This window comes from Dreissena polymorpha, unplaced genomic scaffold (assembly GCF_020536995.1).
Source record: "Dreissena polymorpha isolate Duluth1 unplaced genomic scaffold, UMN_Dpol_1.0 chrUn063, whole genome shotgun sequence".
Taxonomy (NCBI): domain Eukaryota; kingdom Metazoa; phylum Mollusca; class Bivalvia; order Myida; family Dreissenidae; genus Dreissena; species Dreissena polymorpha.
The window spans coordinates 6,496-31,494 of record NW_026273377.1 but is presented as its reverse complement, the minus strand read 5'-3'; the positions used below and the strand labels follow the sequence as shown (position 1 = coordinate 31,494).

The window sequence follows — 24,999 nt, the reverse complement described above, 5'->3', positions numbered from 1 at the left end:
ACACTAAATAGTACCGTAAAGATGTACATAGTGTTTCTGTGATCGGATGCCTTGAAGTCGCTCCTGATGACGTAGTGCACATGTAGTCAAAACATACGCCTGCTGGCTATGACTTTGCTAGTGGAATAATACATACAATCCCAATAATGTAATACAATAAAAAAGAGCTCAAACCCAAAAGCCCTGTTTGTTTCAAAAACACAATAATAGCCACCTTCCTCTTCACTGGACTTAAGATCCTTGAGGTATTTCAAGGGGTTTTCATTCTCATCATACTGTCCAGTAGACCAGCCTTTAATATAACATTTGTTTTAACAAACGTTTTAATGCTGTGGGTATTTGATCTTTGAAAATACTGCGTCTGCATAAGGAACATTTGCAATTTCTGATGTTCATATTACTACGTCGCGTCATTATGTCATGGATTTTAAATATGAATGGACACTTGCAATGTAGTTGTGAACTGTCTGGTATCAGTCTTGTGGGCAAGTGATGGCATTTTAATTTATTTTACATTGTAATTAATACATGCAATTACAATAGGTTTATTTTTCATATAACTTAATTAAATGTAAATTTCCTTGTGCACGACCGTTTATCATTACGCGATTTTAGTTCATTGTAACATATGATAATTTTCAACAAACCAGTTAAGCAATTTTACTTTTTTGGTTTTCATCGATTCATTTCTAGAATTTCGTTAGTCAAAGATCAATACAATCATGTGTATAAATAGTTCTGTATGTTAATATACATGTTTATCGTTGTGGTAATTAGTACGGTAATAAACTTATCGATTCTAGTGTTAGATAATTGTATTGTTCGGCTGTTTTAAATTGTGCATTGATATAAATGTCCCCAAAATGATGTTTTCTTATAATGTGCCAGTAGATATTTCGAAATGTCATGATACCATTTATACTTTCTTTGTGTATTGGACCATTGAATAAGAATGTCACAGACATAAATGTGTTATAACACTTGAAAGCCGCCGCTCATCTAAAAGTACATTGCACTGCAATTAAGTTCGAATGCATATTTACATGTACATGTATATGGCATTTAATTCACGTAAAACTATTATAAATATATTATATGTATTAAACAATGACGGTTACGTATGATAGCAGGAATAATATGATTAAAACTTATCAACATGCCAATATTTCGTAAAATAAACCTAACCAATTAAAAATCAGTGTTCGTTATGGCAATTGACGAAATTTCAACGCCAGATGTGGTCTTATATAATAGATGTTTGTAGATACAAAATGCTCGTTTCTATTTATGTTTTGCATTTTTAATTCCATTACGATTTCCCGCAACGATATCTATTCATACGACACATGAACACTACCATGGTGTTCGTGTGTCGTATGAATAGATATATTCGCGGGAAATTAAAATAGAATTAATTGTGTCACAAATAAATAAAAACGAGCATTTTGTATCTACAAACATCTATTATATCAGACCACCTCTAGCGTTGAAATTGTGGCTTTTGCAATAGGGAACACTGACTGACTTTATTTTACGAAATACTTTACGAAATGTTCGTTGATTTTGAGCGATATAGAGACTTTAAGGGCGATAAATGTTACGCTTAGATCTTTCTTTATCTTCTACAGACTTAATTTCCGCTCTGTAATAGCGTGTGCTGTTAAGGATTCTTTTAAATGTTAACGATGCTACGAAGTTAATGATCGTGAAGGGAGAAAACTTGTGCTCTGGATAAAGTTATGATTTACAAAATATTTATGTTCAGCACGTATTGAGGTCACTTTCAGTTCGTGTTCATTAAAATAAATATCTATTGCGTTTTCATTTGTTGGGGGGTTTGTGCTGACCATACGTACGTTATTTAACTAGCAACCAAAGTCCCGGGAACGAAAGACCTCGTGTAAAGGTTAAATGTGCATACAGTTGCAACGAATTGAAATGATATTTTACGAACAAGCATTTATGCGAACTGTGACCGTTGTAGCAATATATAATACATATTTATTTGCCTCAATATTAAATTAATTGGATTCGCATGTTGTTATACCGCATACATAAGTACACCTGGTGACTTTCGTAACGCAACATGTATTCAAATCAATATAGCTCCCTTATTTTAGAACGAATTTTGTTAAAAGCAAAAGCGCCCAATTATCACGGATGAATGATTGTATCGTTATCTAGCACAGTACATAGTCAGATGATCACATATTCAATTTTAAATCAAAATCTTAGCTCATTACTGAGATATTCAAGTTTGAAAAGTGTTGCGTTAGAACAGTCTCCAAGTGTATTGTTAAGCCATTAAACAGTCGCAAACACTTATCATCATAATACAACAGAACAAAATGTTTCATTCGAGGCACCGTAATGAATACATGTTATGTAAAAGACATTAAAAGTTATTTGTATTCTTATACCACTTTTGGACAATCATTCTGCAATTCACGTTATTTGTTAATTGTTTAATACAAACTGATCCGGAAACGATATGTTCGCATACAGAACATAGCACTGCACATCAATTGATCTTGAAATGTATTAAATGTTTTGTTAATAAGAAAATATATATGAATGTCATAAAATACGAATATATCTTAAGAGAAAAATTTATCAACCTTTAAGCTGTTCTTCCATTTTCATAAACAAAATATTTCGGAACTTGTATCATAAGTTGTAACCTACAATGACGCGAATATGTATAATAATTATGGATGTGATAATGGTATACGATATGATATTTTTCTAAACGTTTTATATCGTCATTTTCTTTAACACTTCTTTAGACGTACAGTTATCTGTAGATGAACATTTTTTTGGAACGCTAAATCGAGATGGTTTTTAAAAGTTTTACTTTAAATCCATTTAGACGTCCATCCATCTTAGGAATATATTCAATTTGAGATAGGTTGGAAAGACAGATTGAGGTTGTGGGAAATTAAATTGTCTGAAAATCGAATAAATATCACCCTTTTCACTCCAGAATCGTAAGACGATATCCTGAAAGGGCACGAAGTAAAGCGGATCTATTTTATTGTCTTATCAGACAATATTTCACTAATTGAACTTGATCGATAGATTGTTTGAAGTTGATATTGTGATGTTATCTAACTATTCTTATTGTTATTTATTACAAACATAATATTCACTTTATAGGTAAATTTATAGGAAAAATGAAACTCATTGAAGAATATCAGAATGGGTAGACTTCTTAACAAAACGAAGTCCTTCATTTACGACAAAAGACCATTTGATTATACAATACAGGACATAATACACCATGAGCCGTTAAGAATGAAAGTGATTTAAGTTTATTTTATTGACCATAAGGCGGTAAATGAAAAGCATGTGTTGTTCCAACCAGTTTAACGAGTACCAAACCTCACCTTTAGCAAACAAAAAGTAATAGGCAAAATCGAAACCGAATGAATGAATCAATGATTGTTTCTGGAATCACCGTATAAGGGAGTTTTAATACGATATTAATGCTTGAACAGGTAAAATGTTACAATACTAACGTGCCGAACGTCACGCTTAGCATATAAATAAGCGAATTTTTATTTAACACGTTTTTGCAAATTATTTAAAATGGATCCAGTTTGATGTAGAATATGCATACACAGCGCGTTGTTTTCGATTTGACAGGTAAGACATAACTCAGTTAAGTAGAGAGTCACATATTCCAAAAGACGAAAGTTTTGTGATGAGACCCAAATGCCAACTTCGGTAGAAAGCTGTTGAAATATCCTAGAATACAGCATGCACTTCCATGCCATCGTCCATCGCCTGACATATGTCGTTGTAAAGACATGTAAATTGATAAATGATCGAGTCACCTTTGATAAATCCAGATTGGAAAGGGGTAAGAAGATTATTTGGCGTTAGGTTATTGAATATGTATTTTGTATGCAGCGCCCCATTAGTTGCAGCGCTTCATAAGTTTACTACGTAGGGAAATAGGGGGGTAGTGCGAGGGTTAAGAAGGATCTAAAATCAAAGTACTGGCAATACTGGTGTGACGATGCTTTTGAAGAGGATGGATATATAAAGCATCAATTTAAGTTGATCTGCATCATCACAATTGTGTATGTGGGTACGAAATTTTTTTTGATACATCAATTTTGGGAACGAAAAAATTATGCCAAAAAAAAAACAATTTGGTTCTAAATACAAATTGGGTACGAAACAAAATTGTGAATGAAAAAAAATTGGGTACGAAAATTTTTTTGGAACGGAAATAAATGGGGGCACGGGGACGTAGTACCCCTCGGGAACTTGACAATCGCATATTCTTGGCCCTTTCCTTCAAAAATCGGATAAGCACCTCGAAGAAGATAGTACGAATACACATTTATGGCGTATCATTTGGGTCGAAAGTCAGAAAAACCTAGTAGATAACAAGAGAAATGTACTTTGACGTACAATATGTACGTCGAAGTACGTTTTTTGTACCTCGATGTACAAAATTGTAATTCGACGTTCAGTCTTTACTGACCCTTGAGTGTTAGCCAATCAGAAGACGCCTTACATCTGTTGCTTTTAGAGAAATTTGACATTGAACATTACTATTATTATTATTTATACCAAATTATCCGACTATCAACCGCTAACTAATAGATATTGAGTGTATTTATTGAACATTATAATTATTATTTATACCAAATTATGCGACTATCGACCGCTTACTCATAGATATTGTGCGTATTTATTGACCTGGCGTGGCGGAATTAACCTCTGACTTATGCAAATAATGGCTTTTAAGCAAACAGCTTTCAAGCGACTGCAGGCTGATCTGGATCCAAACTGGCCACAATCGCATTAATGTCTCTTTTACTGTGACACAGTTCATTTGACTTAAAAATGATATTTAATACAGTCGATTGGTGTATAACGGATAGCTAAGGACTTCGAGTCTCATTTCAACGTAAACACCATGCATTCAGTAATTTAACCTTTAAACATCGAAAGACAAATGTCTTTCCTATTGAAATATGCCAGTGGTTTTAAAATTCCGATATATTTTTTAAAAATATTTTTTGTTTACAGCGCAAATTTCAGGGTAAACTGATTCAGCAATTGCCGGATCGCTTACGTCTTTATCGGATTACATGTGTATCGTGTTATTTCTTGAAATTTTACCCAGCATTTGTAAAACATATTGCAAGATATGTACATTTCCAGAAACAGAACTTCATGTCTGCGTTTAATAAGACCGAGTTCATGGAAATCGATGCACACTTGATGAAGAAATGGCTATTCAAAGCGATGCCCTATATTCGGGTCGTTTTGAGTTGAATACCTTGTTATATATATTTGATAGTGAAAACTATGTTTTCAGATAAATCGATTTTTCAGTATAATTTTATTATTTTTCATTAAAACTGATGTTTTTACTAATAAATATCATAGCCACGCGCTTCCCACATGTGTATTGGACAACTTCAATTGAGTTTTCATTTAGTTTGAGACAATCCCCACATTCCCGAATATGTGTCGCCACATGTCCGTTATTCACTAAATCACGAGTTGCAGCTCTCATGCTTATGTTATGTGGTACGCATCAATTTGGTTTCTGAGCATTCATACTTTTATAAAGGACACATTATACTTCAATATTACATCAATGAACATAATGTTTACCAAACAAAATCTGCAAAATTCAGGAAACCATACGTCTTCACTTTTCCTTTCGTCACAAAAACGGTGCGTACATAACGTGACCTTGTTTTGCTTTTGAAAAAAGAAACAATTGTAAGTAAAACATTGGCACATGTCAACTAAAACATGAATCGACGGAACAATGATAGGCATTTTGTATTCAATTCATAGAACACTAAAAAATTTTACATAAATAAAAGTATTTTGCAAAAAACTTTTAACCTATCCGTTACTCACTAAAATCCGCTATACACCAATCGACTGTACTAAAATAGAAAGAAGAAATAATACAAACCCGTAATATGAATAAAGACTTAGTAATCTATGTTTTCAGGACAGCTTGGTGATCTGCAAATCCCATGTGATATGTTGATATCGGGTATCATAGTCATTCAATAAGTCGCAAAATGCTCGAATACAATTTACAAAGCAAAATGTGACTTAAATTGATAACTAAAATACAAGTTTTGCCGTGTCAAGCTGTCAAGATGCAGAAAGTCCTGCATTCACATCAAATGTATCTTTCGAATTCAATCTATTGTTTACATTAGCGGAGATTTAGTTAATAAATAACTTATATATCCTAAATGACAGTTTCTAGATAGCCAAACAAGCCGATGTATGCTGTAAGAAAGTTTTGACACGAGTGTGAACATTATCTCATGGGCGCGGCCATTGTTGTATGACCTTGAGCGGTCCGTCTAAAATGCGTATATGACTCATATCCGCGGATATGAACGAAAGGTGCGAATATGAACGAATATAGGCAATATTTACGCGTTTTTTTGCAGTTTGTTATGGACAAATCACTGTTGAATTTTCCAGGGTATGATAACTTAGACGATGCTGATGCAGCATCGTCAAAAATTTAACATGAGCGCAACGTTAGCAAGCTTCCAATAATCAGGGAAATACGAAGTGTGCATTAGCTCATTGAATATTGAAAATTGTTGAAAAGGGTATAGAAAGTACGTGTATGCCTTCCTTTAAAAGCCTAGGACTGACCATGTCTGGGCTTCTTGCCTTGCTTGGGTCAAAAAGAGAAAGAGCGTCCCCAACGTCTTAGGGTGTAATGGTGATACTACTCAAAGAGGATTCCGTAAGATGATGTATTGGTGGAGGATAGTGATCTCGATCGTCGGCACTTGACTGAGGTGAAAAGTAGTTGTTGAGTTGATCAACTTTGTCATTGTCAGTAGTTGACTCGTGATTGTGGTCGTATAATGTTGATATTATTTGCGATTGTGTTGTGTTTGTAAGTTGTTTAGGGGTTTTTAATCATATTTAATGAGATGTGTTAGATTGGTTAAATTTCGCAATGAATTTATTTTTTATATTTTTGGTTTGCCTAATGTATACGCTTAGTGACTAAAATTCGTGCGTGTTCAAACTTTGACTATGCTTCTGGCGTGTTTGACTTGTTTGCCTTTTTATGAAGTTTTTGCCTTTTTTAATGAATCTTATCAGGTTTGACATCCATGGGATGCCATGAGGTCTTTCTGTGATTATCTTGTTTGGGCTATTTTGGAATGCTGTTGATAAGGTTGTGTCTGTTATTTTCTCGGATATATCATCTAAGTCGTCGTTTTCGGAAAAACTGTTCCAGTCCGTCGTCCGTAGGCCGGCTTTTTTATCATCATAGTTTCCTCTGTCGTAGATCCATATACGTCGTTTGAAAGGAGCTGTTCTGTGCTTATAACAATGAAGAATTGCCACTACTGGATAGTGAAAACGAGTTAAGTTTGGAATGAAATGGTCTGCAAAAAAGCTGGATAGAATTTGATTTTTTTATATAAAGATTGTATCGATAAGTGAGCCAGAGTGTTCTGTGATGTGAGTTGGTGAGGAGATAAGTTGTTTTGCGTTGTATGATGGCATAAGGTTTATGATTTCATTTGGGGTTCGGCTGAGGACGTTCATATTCAAGTTTCAAGTGATGATGATATTATCGTAAGACATGGTAAAAGCTTGATCAATGGTATGATCTAATAAGTCATTGGTCATTGTTAGCGTCAAGAGGACGTTAAATGCCTTCAAACAATGATCTGTGTTTACCTGTTTATAAATCGACCCATAGAGATTCTGAACCATTTACAGAGAGATCTGATAGCTTGGTCGCATTGATACCTTCTCGAACGTATATAACTACACCGCCGCCAACACGATTTGTACAATCACAGCGAAACGGTTGTTAAAAATTCAATAAAGCGATATCATCGTCAGGAATGGATGAGGTAAGCCACGTTTCAGGAAGGACGAGTACGTCGTATGGATGTGCCTCGACTTCAAGGATGTCAAGCTTTAGTCTAAGACTCTGAAAATCCAGGTGCATGATGCTGAGTCCGTTGTTGTTCAATATATGGCTGTAGCCTGAGAGGGAAGAACTACTCGATGAATCAGGGCCGGGGTTAGGGTGGACGTCTCCAGAACACAAAATAAGTAAGGAGCACAGGTACAGCAGTGTTTGTTTTCTGAACAATAGGGGTTGATGACTAAGGTTAAAGTGATAGTATGGGCATCTAACAGTTTATAGGTGTCTATCGCAACCGTTGTTTAATTTTGGTATTTTCACTTCATATACACATATATATATTTGTTAATGCAGCATCAAGATACTAAAACAATATACCGGAAATGGAAAAATAATGCATTTGAATATCAACCGTACTTTCGTTTGACAACTGATCATGCATGTACGATTTGAACATAAATTTAGTTTTAGTGCAGATTCGTTCATACGACACAAAGACACAATTTTGTTTTACGGATCATTTCGGCTTTCAGGAATGGATGGGTCACGTAAGAATATCGAATATAAAATATAGTTTTATAAACAACTGGTAGCAAGAAGAGTTGCAGATAATTGATCAGTAACCACATTTGAACTAACTCTTTTGACCTGTTAATTCTTTTCAGCTTAATTCAACTGTGCAAAATGCCCATAATATCACTTTAAGCAACATAAAACTAGGTTTGTAGTATGGTGGGCGGCATGTACAATAAGTGTAGAGATTCATTTGACTAGGCAAGATGATATCTCGAACGGTTGGGTAGAAGCCATGCCGCCTTTTCAGATGTAGATATATGTTTATTCCCCTATAGGATTACGAGTAAAGTTTGCCTTTTGTATAATACGTATTGGATAATTTAAATATATTGTTTGAACTGTTTACAGTAAATGGAACACAAATCAACCAATTACAGATGAGCACGAATAAGACTTCAGTCTAAAATGAAATAGAGCAGAAATAACAGATAAAGCATTTAAGTTTTATTTTTTCCACAAAAGCCTTATTATTTACTTTTTTTGCTAACCTTAACGCTTAAGTAACATGTTATTTTTATGTCACTTATTATTGAGTTTTTGATTCAAATTCCCTACGCAGATGTTTTATATTTGTAATGACCATTATAATTGACTTACAGTTTCAATGATATTCGTAGTGATACCAATGGCGTTGATTTGTTAAGTTTATTTCATATAATGTGTTAGTATTTATTTATGATTTTCGTCAAAAAATTAAATACCATATGCTTGTTTTATAATATAAATGAAAGCCCACTCAATATAAATTTCTATTGTACAAACAAACGTACATAACCCATCATTTATTAGCAATTACTGTTTAAATGAAACCGTTTTAGCACAAAACAGAACAATTTAAGTGCTACATGTTGTCTTACACGGGAGCCTTCCTGACCCCGAGCTGACAATACTGGTCGCACGTTGCCACGCAAGTTGTCGCGCCGTGCTGCATATAATCCACAAGCCTGCAGCTGCACTGGGTGGCTCGTGTTCTTGATGCAGAAATCTGGATTATTCAATAAAGAACAAGAATTTTTTCGACGTCGCTGCATGTTTTCACCATGACAACGCCGGGGTAGGCAGACTACACTCGGAAGACATATTTTAACAATTGCTTTAAATTCAAATTAAGTAACTTTTCTTTTACATGTTTTGTCTTGTCGTGCATATCTAATAGGCTCTAGTCACTCGCATCCAATGTCTGGGATCACGCTTATGTAGTCGCCGGGATCAAGCCAAAGTATTTTGATATATTACTTTTCAAAATCCTGAAAAAGATATATATGCGCTAATCAATTGATTACGTCTATTGTACACATTTTATAATAATTTTCTTTAAAATGCATATACCAGCATAAAAAATATTCGACATTCCGCGATTCTTATAGCAATTAAAAAATCTGCGCTTACTGCTCTGCCAACTGCGCTATTCAAGAGGAGGAAATCACGTGAAAGTCAAGTAGGCGTTGCGATCTCGAGACAGTTATATTTCGCCGTTTTGTTCCTTTTATTACTTTTGTTTAATTTCTTAATGACGCTCACTTTCCAGCCATATCAGAAAAAAGGCGATAAGCGTTTATTTCGTATTAAAATTCGCTTTATATCTCGACTTTACTCTCCGCAAATATCTTCAGTTGTGCTGAACTAAGGTCATCCCGCTAAGAAATTTCGCAGCCAGTGAAGTTGAGCCATATATCAAATATCAATACGAAATAAACACTAGTAACTTTCTTGTTAATATGACCGGACATTGAGCGACATTTACAAAACTAATACATGTATCAAAGAGTATAAAACGGCGAAAAATAGCTGCCTCGGCACGAACGTCGACATCTGGGCTATCACGAGATCGCCCCATCTGTATTCACTCTGGAAATAGTTAAAAAGCATTGTTACATCGTAATATATTCATACTATATGTTTAAATAATATCTTTTGAATAGTCGCACACAAACAAAAGTATCACTGCATAACACGCAACTCGAAATCGAACCTATGGGTATTTGGTCCCGCGATAAAATTAATTGCGTAGGAGTGTGAATCATTTCAGCGTTGGATTGCTATTGCATGCCTATTATCAGCGAATGCTTAAACGTTAAATTTTAACTGTGCTAGTTATAACGTAGATTTGTCAAATAGTTTTACTACATACCGATTAGCGAAAAATTGCTGGTACATTTTAATCACGTACTCAATGTCAATGTGTTGGTTCATTTTTATCATGAGTGTAGCAACTCAAAATCGAGCCTAGTGGCATTTGGTCCCGAGATTATATTGACTGTGTAAGAGTATGAATATTGCAACTGAGCAGCGAGTAGTATTCGTGTTATAACCAAAGCCGGGACTTGCACCCAGATTTCTTCTCCCTCGAAGAAGGAAAAGCGTTCTGCTTTGAACTACTGTGGTTGTATAAACACGTTTCATACAAGCTACATGATCAAGAGGTGTCACTCAGCGTTTGTACGGGCTTGTGACCGTTCTTTTCACAGCGAAATGAAAAGAGCCGCTTTACCACCTTGCGATATGCAATACGGACTAGCATAATAGCAAATATAGCAGTAACTTTTGTCATACATACATGAAGAAACATTGGCCTTTCGGCAATGGCTAAACCTCAGAAATCTCATTCAAATAGATATTTTTTCACATCTTGCAGAAATGTTCTGTTGCATAATTTCTCAAAATATCCTAAATCAGATAATATACAATAACATGTGGACATCTGTTCCAGTATCTTGCAAGACGAATAACTATTTGTGGAGCTGTAACATAGCACAACCTTAGATATGTTACTGCCTTTCAACTGTGTTATTTTATCAAATATATTTCATTGATCAGACACGACAGATTTTCATTTCAACTTCACGTGAACAAAACACGTTCGTATCAAACTGCAAAATCGCATTGTAGTGTTTGCAGACCAGCTGCTGCTGAGAATTTTCTTCTACTATACGAATGTGCCTACATATCTGTTACATCAATGCATCATATACTAGTATTTTATCTTACAACCAAACCATAGCATTGAAGTAATACTGCTTTTCAAACAGCGCTTGTTAATATCAACCTAGGTAGCAAACTATGCGAACGAGTGTAGATTTGGCCAAGAGGCAAAAGTAGTTAATATCGCAAACTGTTATGTATATAGATTTTTTTCATCCATATTTTGTATTATGTGTGAAACAAAACTGCAAACTACTGTGTACACTCGAAAGCTTACAAACGAGATGATTGACCAGCGCTTGTCAATATCAACTCAAGTAGCTAACTATGCGATCGATTGTAGATTATATAGTGTGTTTTGTTCGTATATTCTACAAGCGCAATATAAAGCCTAAATACTGTTGAACGTTTGTGTTAATGTGTCTCATTGAAAGACAAGTTATACCAATAACGAGCCGTTGTACAAAATGTGTATGCAGTCAAAAGCGAGTAACTGCTTTAAGTTTACGAGTCACTCAATGTTAGTTTCAACACGAGTAGTTCGTAAGGCGCAATTAATGTTCAACGCAACATTGAGTAGCATAGTTTGTGTCCATATGGCGAATATCTTATAACGGTTAGTTGTTTATATAGTTTTTTTATCATTTCACCTCAAACTAAAGTTTGAAAGTTTTTTGCTTTGTACGATTGAAAGCTAGTGGTGTCACTCGGCGTTTTCACGGACTTGTGACCGTTCCTCTTGTCTGAGTACAAGAGAAGTCGCCTTCCCACCCCAGCCCTAGCAGACTTTGTGCATTGAAGCACTTAATAGAAATGTTATTGCTCGGTCATCGGTCAGGTTCGGTTAACGCGTGCCTGCGTTTCTGAGAGAGCCAGATTAAGATATTTCGTGTCACCGTACGAAAATACCATGGTGTCGCATAGCAAAGCACAGGCATGTCACCATGCGTGCCTACCACCCTTCCAACAGCGCAACAATGTGGTGTTGAAAGGATTCCCAGATAGTGTCGAAAGTATTGACGGTCATAACGGGGACGAGTTGCTTTATAGCGCCTCATTTCGTATTGACTTGCAACCCCGCCCTAGACCGCTACACAGCTAAATGGGCAGGACTCCATCTGACTATCAATCTCAGCGGTCATAGTTTTGAAAAGCGTCTGCTTGTTAATTGTTGGTATTTTGGTACTTGGAATCTCTTGTGCCCAAGTAGACTTAAAATTGGTTTTATAGATCATGCAATCATTAACTGGTTGGTAGTTCTAACAGTGCGTCAAAATAAGCACCGTGAAAACATTTTAGCACCGAAATACCGAGGTGTTTACCCCCAAGTGCTATCAGTGCGCTTCACACTTGTGGAGTCTTAAACCCCTCGGCCGCCCAAACACAGTTAATGACTGTTAATGTTTATTTTTTGTTTGATTTTGGTATTGCATAGTTTAAACACAAACACATACATCAATACATCAATATTGCTGGCCAGCGCAATAAAACAAGGAAAAAAAAGGTAGGAGAACAATCTCCTTTAGTTTTCATGTAAAAACATAAACATAAACATACACACTGTCAACACTTGCCACTTGCAACACCGAGTTCGTTTCAGTTCAGAATGTACACATTTTTCGATCGACACACATTCGCAATGTTACATGGATTCACAAAGATACATGGATTCACAAAGTTGCACTGATGTCCATACACGGGCCAATGTTCAAGTTATCGGTGCGATGGACCCACGGTTTTGTCGCAGCTATACGCCACACGTATGTATTGACTACTCGGTGTCCACATCAAGGTTTGGATATTGGCACTGAAAATAGAAAAGCAAATTGTGTTAAACAGTAAACGATGAAAGTAAACAGCCTGAAATGATAAAAACATGCATGTGTAATATACCATGTATCAAATAAAATAGTAAACACAAACTGCTAAAGAAAAACACACAACTCTACCAACTGTTTGACTGATACTTACTTTTTTGTATTGTGTTGCATGTTCAGGCGCCTTGCTGTTACTGCTCGTCTTGCAGTAGAGCTGAAATGAAATGAAAAGCATGATCAGAAACTTTCACTGTGTTTGTACAACTTACAATTTATGTGCACAATTTTGCATTTAAGTATAACATAACATTAAAACAATCTCAAACAATTGTTCAACTAATACTCACTTGTTTGTTTTGCTGTTTCCACAAAGGCGCCTTGTTGTCACTGCTCGCCTGGAAGTAAACCTGACACGTCTAGTAGTAGAAAACACTCGTCTTGTAGTAGGGCTGAAATGAAATTGAAAGCATGATCAGAAACTTTTGAATGTGTTTGTACAACTTACAATTTATAAACACAATATTGAACTATAACAGTAAACTTGAAACAGATAACAATTTTACTTACCTATGTTGTCTTCGCTGAAATACAAAAGTCATGTTCATAGCAATCATAGCATATTAACACACAATGAATACAACTCAAAACTTTTAGTAAGAAACTCAGTACTTACTTTGTATTTTGTATCCAATCCCTCTGCTGGCAATCTTCTTCAGTCCACAATCGAGCTGAAATCAAGACTCAATGCATACATGTAAATTTTGCCAAATAATAAACAGAACTGTGAACCAAAACTTTAACTAAACAAAACTAACTTTTCAACTGTAATGGTACTCACCTCTGGCAACTGAAATCATACAGACATTTTGCATATCAAAATACATTTTTAGTTTAAAGATAAGAATGATTTATGAACATTTTACTTACACAAAGCATAAATATAAAAAACATGCTATGATGAAAAAAACAATATGTATACAAAATTATACATAAAGAAACACAATATACTTACCATTGCTGACCTGAAATTGAAAAAAGCACATTTTGTATAGCAGAATACAAGTCATCAAAACAGTTCAATATGAAAATTAAAGAAAGTTAGTGTACTTACCACAGCTATACTGAAATGAAAAAAACATTTAGCAATGCATAGCAGTATACAAATCATCAAAACAGTTCAATATGAAATTATAGAAAGTTAGTGTACTTACCACAGCCATACTGAAATGAAAAAGAAACACATTTTACAATGCAAAATACAGGTCATCAAAACAGTTCAATATGAAATGATAGAAAGTTAGTGTACTTACCACAGGCAACTGAAATGAAAAAAACACATTTTGTATAGCAGAATACAAGTCATCAAAACAGTTCACTATGAAATTATAGAAAGTTAGTGTACTTACCAACAGGCTACTGAAATGAAAAAAACATTAGGCATTGCATAGTAGTATACAAGTCATCAAAACAGTTCAATATGAAAATTAAAGAAAGTTAGTGTACTTACCACAGGATACTGAAATGAAAAACAGACATTTTACAATGCAGAATACAGGTCATAAAAACAGTTCAATATTAAATTATAGAAAGTTTGTGTACTTACCACAGCCATACTGGAATGAAAAAAAACATTTAGCAATGCACAATAATCAAGACTTACCTAGCTGATCTTGAATCATTCTCTGTTTCTCAACTTCTCAGTAGTCCAAAAGTCTGCTCTGTAACGACCCACCATTTCAATCTGAAAAATAGTTAAGCATAACAAGGCACAAAACAAACCAAAAGAGTTGTTTACTTACCTCATATTTTGTGCAGAGTTTTAACAGCCAATTTTCTTCTTGAAACCTGTATTCGTCTCTTTTTTGACCCACTGTCGAACAGTCACAGCAATGTAAGTCTGAAACATAGAAGGGCATAACAACATTACATACAAACCAGTATATTTGTTTTGACTTACCTCGTGGCTAGAGTCGAGACACAGCTGCTGAATTTCTTTTCTGTCACAAGCTGTCAAAACATCTCTGCAACATCTCTGCAATTGAAACCTGAAACAGAGTAAAACAGAAAAACATTTTGTATACAATATAGTAAACGCTTACCTTGTTATCGGCCTGAGTTGCAGCAGTGATTTTTTCTTGAAATCTTCTTCTTTTCCCTCACTGCATGAGAGACCTGAAAAATAGCATTCAGTGCAAAACACATGAGTTAAATTAAACCAAAATTTTGTTTCTACTTACCTTGCTTCTGTAGAGTTGAATCACAGTAGTAGAATTCCTTCTTCAAACACATTTCTCTGTCTACACCAGGAACTTGAATCTGAAACAGAGAAAAGCATCACATCAAATTGTACAACTCAAGTGCATTCATTCAATGCTTACCTACTTTCTGTTGAGTTGTTTCACAGCAGCTGAAATCCTTATTCACTGTTGGCACTGCTATGAGACCATTTCTGCATGTGAAATCTGAAACAGAGCAAAGCAAAGTATGCATGGTAAAAATCAAACAAACAATTGTAACACTTACCCTGTTTGCAAGTCCCATTCACTTTCTCAGCAATGTTCCTCTTCTTGAATCGTCTTCGTCGCTGACTACAAGTACACCTGAAACATAGCATGCACAAAACATACCATATAAAAACAAAATACAAGTGTCCATACTAAAATGAAACACACTTACCTTTCTGCTTTGCTCAGCTCTGTTCGACTGTCAACTCTTCATGTCATGTCGTATCTGAAACGAACTAAATCAAAACATGCATAGCACACTATCATTGATAAAATATTGAAACAATTGTATGCTTCATAGCTGTGTTTTTTCCACTTTACATCACAGACAACTGGCGATCACAAAAGTAAAGACATTTTTGTACTACTCAAACATTAAGCTCACATTCACGAACACCAACCGACAGAGTTGTTATAGAGTGATAATCCCTAAAACTGTAAAAAAGAATCGAAATCAGTGTTCATTCATCATGATTTATTGAAACAAATGTATATTACAATACTCACCACAGCCAACTGAAATGAAATAGAAATGTTAACAGCATGCAAACAAATGTCAATCAATATTTAGTAAATATCAACAAAAGCATTTCGATACACAAAGTAAGTGTTCACCATCATAGTACATCATCAGTTAGTTCGACATCCCACGGTTGCTCAAGTGTAAGTACTGGCTAGCATTTACCCCTTTCAGTAAACCATCACACATCAGCATTTTTAGACACAAGTGCTGATAGATTCAACCCTTGTTATCATCTTTCACAGACTTCTATGAGTAAACAACTGAAAAATATAAAACGTTTGTACTCACTGTTTGGCAGCTCCAAGAAACACGTCTGTTCTGCTTGCCATCTGGCCATCCACTGAAACAAAACATCTTCAAACACACATACATGTAAAACGTTTTTGAACATAAACCAACACAGATAAAACTTGAATTATCCATCTGTACATGACACACATGAAAAATAGCATAAGTTTACCATCACATTACAGCAGTACAAATTAAAACAAAAATTTGATCGACTTACCTTGCTTCTGTAGAGTTGAGTAACAGACGTGGAAATCTTCTTCCATGTGTAAACCAGTGACTCGAATCTGAAATAAAGTAAAGAACACATTGTACAACTCAAATCAATGAATTAAAACTTACCTTACTTTTGATGAATTCTGTTTCAGCAGTTGAAATCCTGTTTAATTTCTGCATGTGAAATCTGAAACAGAGCAAAGCACGCATGTTACAAATTAAACAAACACAAGTGTTACACTTACCCTGTTTGCAAGTCCCAATCACTTTCTCAACAATGTTCCTCTTCTTGATTCGTCTTCGTCGCTGTCAGCAAGTACACCTGAAACATAAAAGCATGCACAAAACATCCCATATAACAACTATTTTGTACTTACCATATGAGTGCTTTTCTGTTCAGGTCAGCTTGAAAACCCATCACTGCCATCAGCATCTGAAAAATAGTACATCACAAACAAACAAACAAACATAACATATCATAAAAACAGTTTAACACAACAGATATGAGAGCTCTCGCAACCACGTCTGTTCTGTTCGACTGTCCAAAAGCAAGTGACAGTACTTCAATTCACTAACATTGAGAAATTCTAAACTTACCTTCAAGGCTTGTTGAGTAGCTCCAAAAACAAGACTGCTTGGCTCCACTGTTCACTCCAACTGTCATATCATCACTGGATAAGCACTCCTGAAATGTATTAAAACAAAACATGCATAGAACAAACATTCAGTCAAAAGTACTTACCTTTCACTTTGTCACTGCCCTGTGCTCAACTCCAGTCAGCATGACATCTCTGCTTGAAAGTCTGAAACATATAAAACATGCAATGCAAAACAAACATAGTTACTTACCTTCTAGCATATTGTTGGAGCTCCAGAAAACACGACTGTTCACTCCAGCTGCCAGACTTGAACTGCCAGCACACATCTGAAAATCTGAACAAAGCATTCATGTTCATACTTTACTAGCCGTACAATTAAAGTTACTGACATACTCATCATCCAAAATAGAGTACACGAAAAGCTAGCTAGGTTTACCTCTGTTCATGTGTAATACACCAAATGAAACCATGATGATAAAGTAACTCACTTTATCTCTTCTTTTGTCAAAATACAAGTGTTCATAGTGGAATGAAACAGACTTACCTTTTCGTTTCCCAGCTCTGTTCAAATCATGTCAGGTTTTCATCTCATGTCAAATCTGAAACGAACTAAATCAAAACATGCATAGTATACAATCATTGATAAAATTTCAAAACATCTGTATGCTTCATAGCTCTGTGTATTTTCACTTTACAGATCACGGACAGCTGGCGACCACAAAAGCGAAAACATTTTTGTACTACTCAAACATTGCTGTATTAGTCTCACACTCATGAACACCAACCGACAGAGTTGTGATAGAGTGAAAATACCTAAAATTACACAAAACGAATCGAAATCAGTTTTCATTCATCATCGTTTATTGAATTCTATACATATGCACTACAATCTACAGTACTCACCACAGCACCCTGAAATGAAATAGAAATGTTACAGCATGCAAATACAATTTAAGCAATATCATATCATTTATCTACTATGTTTGCAAATTTTTTTCAATCATATGTTCGTTTCCCCAAAGTAGCTCATGTTCTGTTCCACCATCATACACCATCATCGCTAATCACAACATATCGACACTATATCAGTACTGAGTAGATTCTAATTTCTACCCAACGCATTACACTTCTATACAAGTAAACCTGTACAAAACGAATCAAAATCAGTTTTCATTCATCATGATTTATTGAAACAAATTTATACTACAATACTCACCACAGCCCCCTGAAATGGAATAGAAATGTTACAGCATGCAAATACAATTTAATCAATATCATACATATCAACAAAAGCGATTCAATACATTGTCATTTAATATTTTTGCAACATTTTTCCATCATATGTTCGCTTCCTCAAAGTACCTCAATGAATATTCTGTTCCACCATCATCCACTATCATCGCTCATCACAACATATCGACACTGTATCAGCACTGAGTAATTTCTACCCAACACATTTCAACCATCATACATCATCACGCAACTTGTAAACAGTAAAACGAAAAAAATTTGTACTCACGTTTTTTGTAGACAGCAGCTCGATGAACACGTCCGCACAGCTCGACATCTGAACCTCAACTGACAGTCAATCGCTTGACACCACAACATAAATTTAATTATTCACAACAGTCAGGGCTTAAAAAAACACGTCCGATCAGTCCGATGTCAAAACTTAAATTGAAGTCAAGTCGTTCAATAAAATTAATGTAAGTCAAACATTTCATATATAACGCTCACAAAAATTCGTTGTCAGTCAGTACTAAACGTTCAAAAGTTATCATCGCATAAGAGTATGATTTCATTTCACAACTCAAGTCAAAGTCAAGTTGTTATCTCATAACAATAACCTAACACTACAGTCATCCAGTCATTCAACAACCTGAGTACCAAGTCGCTATTCTATAACGCGAAAACTTTTCATCAATAGTCAGAGCTCACGAAAGTACGTCCGTCTTCGTCAACGTTCAAAAGTCAACTGAAACTTTTTAATCGTAAAAATATTTCAAAGTCAAATTTTTTTCAGAGCTCACAAAAACAAGTCTGTCTTTGTCAAAGACCATCAGTCAACTAAGATTCTGTCGTAGTAAAAAAAATTTAAAAGTCAAAACTTTTTTCAGAGCGCATAAAAACACGTCCGTATTGGTCAATATCCAAGTCGCAACTGAGCGTTCTTTACCCGCGCAGTTCAAATTATAATGAGGTCACGACGTCGAGAGCTTCGAAAAACACGTCCGAACCCTTCAACGACCAAACGAAGAATGACAGAAAAGCACATTGAAAATGTTTATTCTTCATGATTTGAGTTACGACTGAATGTGTATTTGATGAGAAATCAAAAAATCATACTTACCTTGCAAAAATCCTAGCAATATTGACTTTGTGATGATATTTTTTCATGACCATACAAGCCGAAATATTCACACTCACAGCTTGAATGGGCATAAAAATTGATAAGCATGAGTCCGTACAATCCATCCAGTATTTCCTTCGAGTTAAAGCAAATCCATTGTCTTCTAGTTTTAAATCTTGTTATGAGGCGTACTCAACGCAGATTTTTATAGTCAATGTCAAAACGACAAAATGCGAGTATATAAAAAAATCTAGTCAAACATAGATTTACTAACCTATCATTCTGAAATAATCCTAGATCATATCAAATATGTGAGTAATCCATCAAAATATTTATTACTGAACATTTAACATCAGCACAAAATATTCCCGTATACCCATTTAGTTTTCTACATAGCCTGAACAATTCAATATTTATTTTCAATTCCGAGAACTCAAATGTTTTCATGACGTTCGACTGACGAAAGCAGCTCGATATGATTTCGCACTAACTTTATTAAAGAGCAACTATCGCGCTGTGATTTTTTCAACTGTGTTTTGTGATTTGTACTAGTACAACGAAGATATAGAAAATAAATATCAAACCACATATATCAAAATGTTCAGCACACTGGCGCCTACACAATGATATACAAATAGTATGGTTATGTGTACAATTGTTCTTGAAAATTTGAAATATCGAGAAAATTTGCGTTAAAATCAAAATTTCATAACTCGCGCGTTCGATTTTGTATACACAAATAGTACTAGTATGAGCGCATCGAAATTTCGGTTCATCTGGTGAAAATTTTATGGAATTTGGACAACTGGTTCTATAGATATTGCACTTAAACCACTGTCAAAGAAACACAATTTTCTATCGTCGATATGTAAACACCCCTTTAAGTTGAAAGATGAGTTTCATTGAAATGACGTCGTCGATTTGCACTGACAACGAAGGGTCAAAATTACGATTCATGAAATGTGTGTTTGTTGTGATATGGTTTTCTGCCCGTATAACTGCAGCGTTTTACAAAAACATCAAGTATGTTACACCAAAATGCACAGAAATAAATTCCCCATCGCATGATGCAAATATTACTGTATCATATTGCGAAATGAAAATCTTTTCTTCATATCAACCCAAGTTTTACCAATAAACAGAAATTTTGACATATATCCACTTATCTACTTGCAAAATATTTAAACTCTTATTGTTCCTGTTTATTTGCTGGTTATGATTGTGAAAATTTCATCGAAATGCGTTCACGCGTTATTGTGACAGTTAAAATAAACCGCTTCGATACAAACACAGTTTTATCAACTATTCGCTATCTAACGACGTTCGGTTTAACTCGATACTTTAAAGTTCAAAATTTCTATAAGCACGAATGCGTTTTCTCTCAGCAGTATTCTTGTAATTAGACCTATTGTGGAGTATCATACATCAAAATGTGCAGAACAGAATTCCCTATCGAATGGTATCAATTGCTATGTACTTGTCTTAAATGGGAATTTTTTTTCTTGTAAGCGAAGTGATTTATATGCGAAAAGCTAAGAATTTCTTCTATATGCGAATATGTTATCAAAAAATGATCCCCACAAAACTTGTTGCTATTAACACGTTTCATATTAATGCGAAAATGTTATGTTGATCGGTCAAATGGTTGGGAAGAAACGCGAAGTTAAACTTTGTACGAAATCACTGTTCTATTCGCAGAGAGTTTTCGACGTTGAGTCAAAATGTAAAGTTAAAGACAGAAATGCGTTTAGTACGAAATCGTTATCGCACTGTATTTTTGTTGTGTCTAAACATACGGTAAAGTGTAATATATAAAAATGCGTGGAATCGAATTTCCTACAAGCTAGTACCAAAATAACGATAAATGCTCATTACACAAAAAAGTTTTCTTGTTAGCGAATTTTGCAAAGTTGAATATCTGATACAATAAGTCGTGTGAGAACAATATAGGTGAAACAAAAATTGTAGCTATCATGCGGTTAAATATTGTGGTGAAAATTTCATCTGAATATCATGAGGCGTTCTCGAAAGAATTGAGTTAAACCGATGCATTTTAAACTCCTTTCCCTCGCTTGTTTACATGCATAGAAATGCAATGACGTTGTAAAAAATCTAAAGTTAAAGACAGAAATGCGTTTTGTACGAAATCGTTATCGGACTGTTTTATTGTTGTGTTATGATATATAGTTAAGTGTTATACATCAAAATGCGTGGAATTGAATTTCCTACAAAATCATACCAAAATGAAGATAAATGCTCTTAACACGAAAAAGTTTTCTTCTTAGCGAATTTTGCAAAATTGAATATCTGACACAATGAGTCGTGTGAGAACAATATAGGCGAAACAAAAATTGTAGCTATCATATGATGCAATACTGTGGTGAAAAAATCATCTAAATATCAAGAGACGCTATCGAGCAAATTGAGTTAAACCGATGTAACTTAACATCTTGTTTCGTTTGTTTACATGGATAAAAGACGACGTTGTAAAAATCTAAAGTTAAAGACAGAAATGCGTTTAGTACGAAATCGTTATCGCACTGTATTTTTGTTGTGTCTAAACATACGGTAAAGTGTAATATATAAAAATGCGTGGAATCGAATTTCCTACAAGCTAGTACCAAAATAACGATAAATGCTCATTACACAAAAAAGTTTTCTTGTTAGCGAATTTTGCAAAGTTGAATATCTGATACAATAAGTCGTGTGAGAACAATATAGGCGAAACAAAAAATGTAGCTATCATATGATACAATACTGTGGTGAAAAAATCATTTAAATATCATGAGACGTTTGCGAAAGAATTGAGTTAAACCGATGTAACTGAAACTTTTCCCTCGCTTGTTTACATGCATAGAAATGCAATGACGTTGTAAAAAATCTAAAGTTAAAGACAGAAATGCGTTTTGTACGAAATCGTTATATTGCTGTATTTTTTGTGTTTTTTAACATACGGTTAAGTGTAATACATCAAAATGCGTGGAATTGAATTTCCTACAAGCTAGTACCAAAATAACGATAAATGCTCTTTACACAAAAAAGTTTTCTTGTTAGCGAATTCTGCCAAGATGAATATCTGACACAATGAGTCGTGTGAGAACAATATAGGCGAGACAAAAAATGTAGCTATCATGCGATTGAATATTGTTTTGAAATTTTCATCTCGAAATCATGAGGCGTTCTCGAAAGAATTGAGTTAAACCTCTTGGTAAGATATTGCACCCAAGCCAAGGTTGTTTTCATGGATAGAAATGACGTTCGAGCTACAGTACATGTTTCGTGCTTTAAAAAGTGTATTCGTGATTATAGGCAAAATGGTTTTCGGCTAGTCTTGATCAAGCGATACAATAAACATACACGCATGTCATATCAAAATATTCGGAATGAAATTTTCTATAAGATGATATCAGTTTTGTTTCAAAAAGCGATAGGATGAAAAAGTTTTCTTGTTGCGAACGTTTTCAACGTGATTTTTATCTCATAAGCATGTATGTTGGAACAAAAATTACAATAGAAAAGTTGTAGCTAACAATAAGCTGGGCATTGTACTTTAAATTTGATAGTGATGACTTGAACAGTTCCGAAGAAATTTGACTTAAACCTCGGTGTACGATATTTACCCAAGGTTGTTTACATGAAGCGAAATGACGTACTACATGTAATGAATTTTTGCGCGATGCCGATTTAAACAAAACGATCAATGTTGCGTTTAACTTTCTACGTGCTAAATCGAAATGTTTCACATACATACAAAGTGTTATACACCAAATTCTTCAGAAAACAATTCCCAATTTAACTGTACATATTTCGTTAAGCAAAACGAAAAAGCAAAAAAGTTTTCTTCATACAAAAGATTTCGAACAGATATTTTACATAGAAGCATATATTTCAGGGCAAACTAATCAGTACGTAATTGTAGCATATAGCCATCTGTGTACTGTACTGAAAATTTCATATTGATATTTTGAGTGGTTTCAAAGAAAATGCACTTAAACCTCGTTGTACGATATTGCACCAAGGTTGTTTACATGAAGCGAAATTACGTAGATCTACTGCACGTCATGAATTTTGACTCGATGCCGATGTCAAGAAAAATATCAATGTTGCGTTTAACTTCCTACGTATTTAATCGAAATGATTCACATACATGCAAAGTGGTATACACCAAATTCTTCAGAAAACAATTCCTTATTCAACTGTACATATTTCGTTTAGCAAAACGAAAAGGCAAAAAAGTTTTCTTCATACAAACGGTATTTTCGACCATAAACTTGCACTTTTGTCCAAGAAGCATTAACAAAAGAATACAACGTATGGAACAATCATTGTGGAGCTTTCTTAGTTGAATATCATAGTCAAAATTTGATCCCAATATCTGCATAGGTTGTTGAGAAATGTACAGTTAAACTTTCTCGCAAATACTCATCTATCCGTGTACTTTAATTTGAAATGACGTTCGATATTATCTGCACTTTATGACCTCGCTGTACTGGGTGTAATTTCTCGTGCGATGCTGGTAGATATTTGATGAAGTATTGGATTGGAAAAAAAGTTGTACTAGCGAGATATTGTGATTTGAAAAATACTCCACTGCACTGTTGCGTTTAAAAATTGATCATAGTACATTTCGCAAAAATATTCATACAAGTTCATATCAAATAACAGCTGTTAGGTATTAACTCATTTTTCACACACACAATTTTATTTTGTCGAGATGAAGAATTGCGAATGAGCAAAATGCTAAGTAAACGTATATGGCTGGAATTTTCACTAACGCATAAGCTTTGTCGAAACTTGTGATACGTATCGAGTACTTGAGTTAGATATTCTCTGCGTACTTTTGTTGTAACATTCGACGTTTTGTATTCTAACAGTATGAGCGCAACATTTGGTACATGAATAACGAAATCGGGTCGTCTATTTTGAATAGTTACTTCGTGCTTAATGTACAATTTACAGTCGTCGCGTAATGTGGGAAATGTCTTTCTGAGGTACTGACCCAACTCGCTAACGTACGTTTTATCAAAATCCCTCAGACATGCAACTTTGTTCAGCGTTTTTCTTAAGTACGAGTGTCTACATCTGCCACGCGTTAGAAATTTGCTATTCATCTTTATCAAGGACTTTGGTATGTAAGCGCTATGCTTTGTCTATATACTGAAAACGCACCAGCCCGTTGGGTATATAAAGCGACACGGACAGCTATTGTCATCATTCTTGATTTGAGACTCCAAGAGAGAACATTGACTCGAAATCATGCCGAAATACGCAAACCGACTGCCAAAGTTCGAGGAC

The 24,999-nt window shown here is 34.8% G+C and overlaps 2 long non-coding RNA genes across 3 annotated transcripts; both read right to left on the bottom strand.

Moving 5' to 3' along the window:
• Positions 1–12,789: 12,789 nt before the first annotated feature.
• LOC127863936 (uncharacterized) lies at positions 12,790–14,426 on the bottom strand. 2 transcript variants are annotated; one of them, XR_008041270.1, is made up of 4 exons: positions 13,898–14,424; positions 13,572–13,673; positions 13,379–13,438; positions 12,790–13,214 (listed from the first exon to the last, which is right to left on the bottom strand). It is a non-coding gene; the product is annotated as an uncharacterized LOC127863936 (long non-coding RNA). The 2 variants fall into 2 exon arrangements; XR_008041269.1 differs by having other exon boundaries at positions 13,572–14,426.
• A 10-nt stretch (positions 14,427–14,436) lies between these two features.
• Positions 14,437–19,498, bottom strand: LOC127863937 (uncharacterized). Its single transcript, XR_008041271.1, has 3 exons — positions 17,899–19,498; positions 17,001–17,688; positions 14,437–16,826 (listed from the first exon to the last, which is right to left on the bottom strand). It is a non-coding gene; the product is annotated as an uncharacterized LOC127863937 (long non-coding RNA).
• Between the last annotated feature and the right edge of the window lie 5,501 nt (positions 19,499–24,999).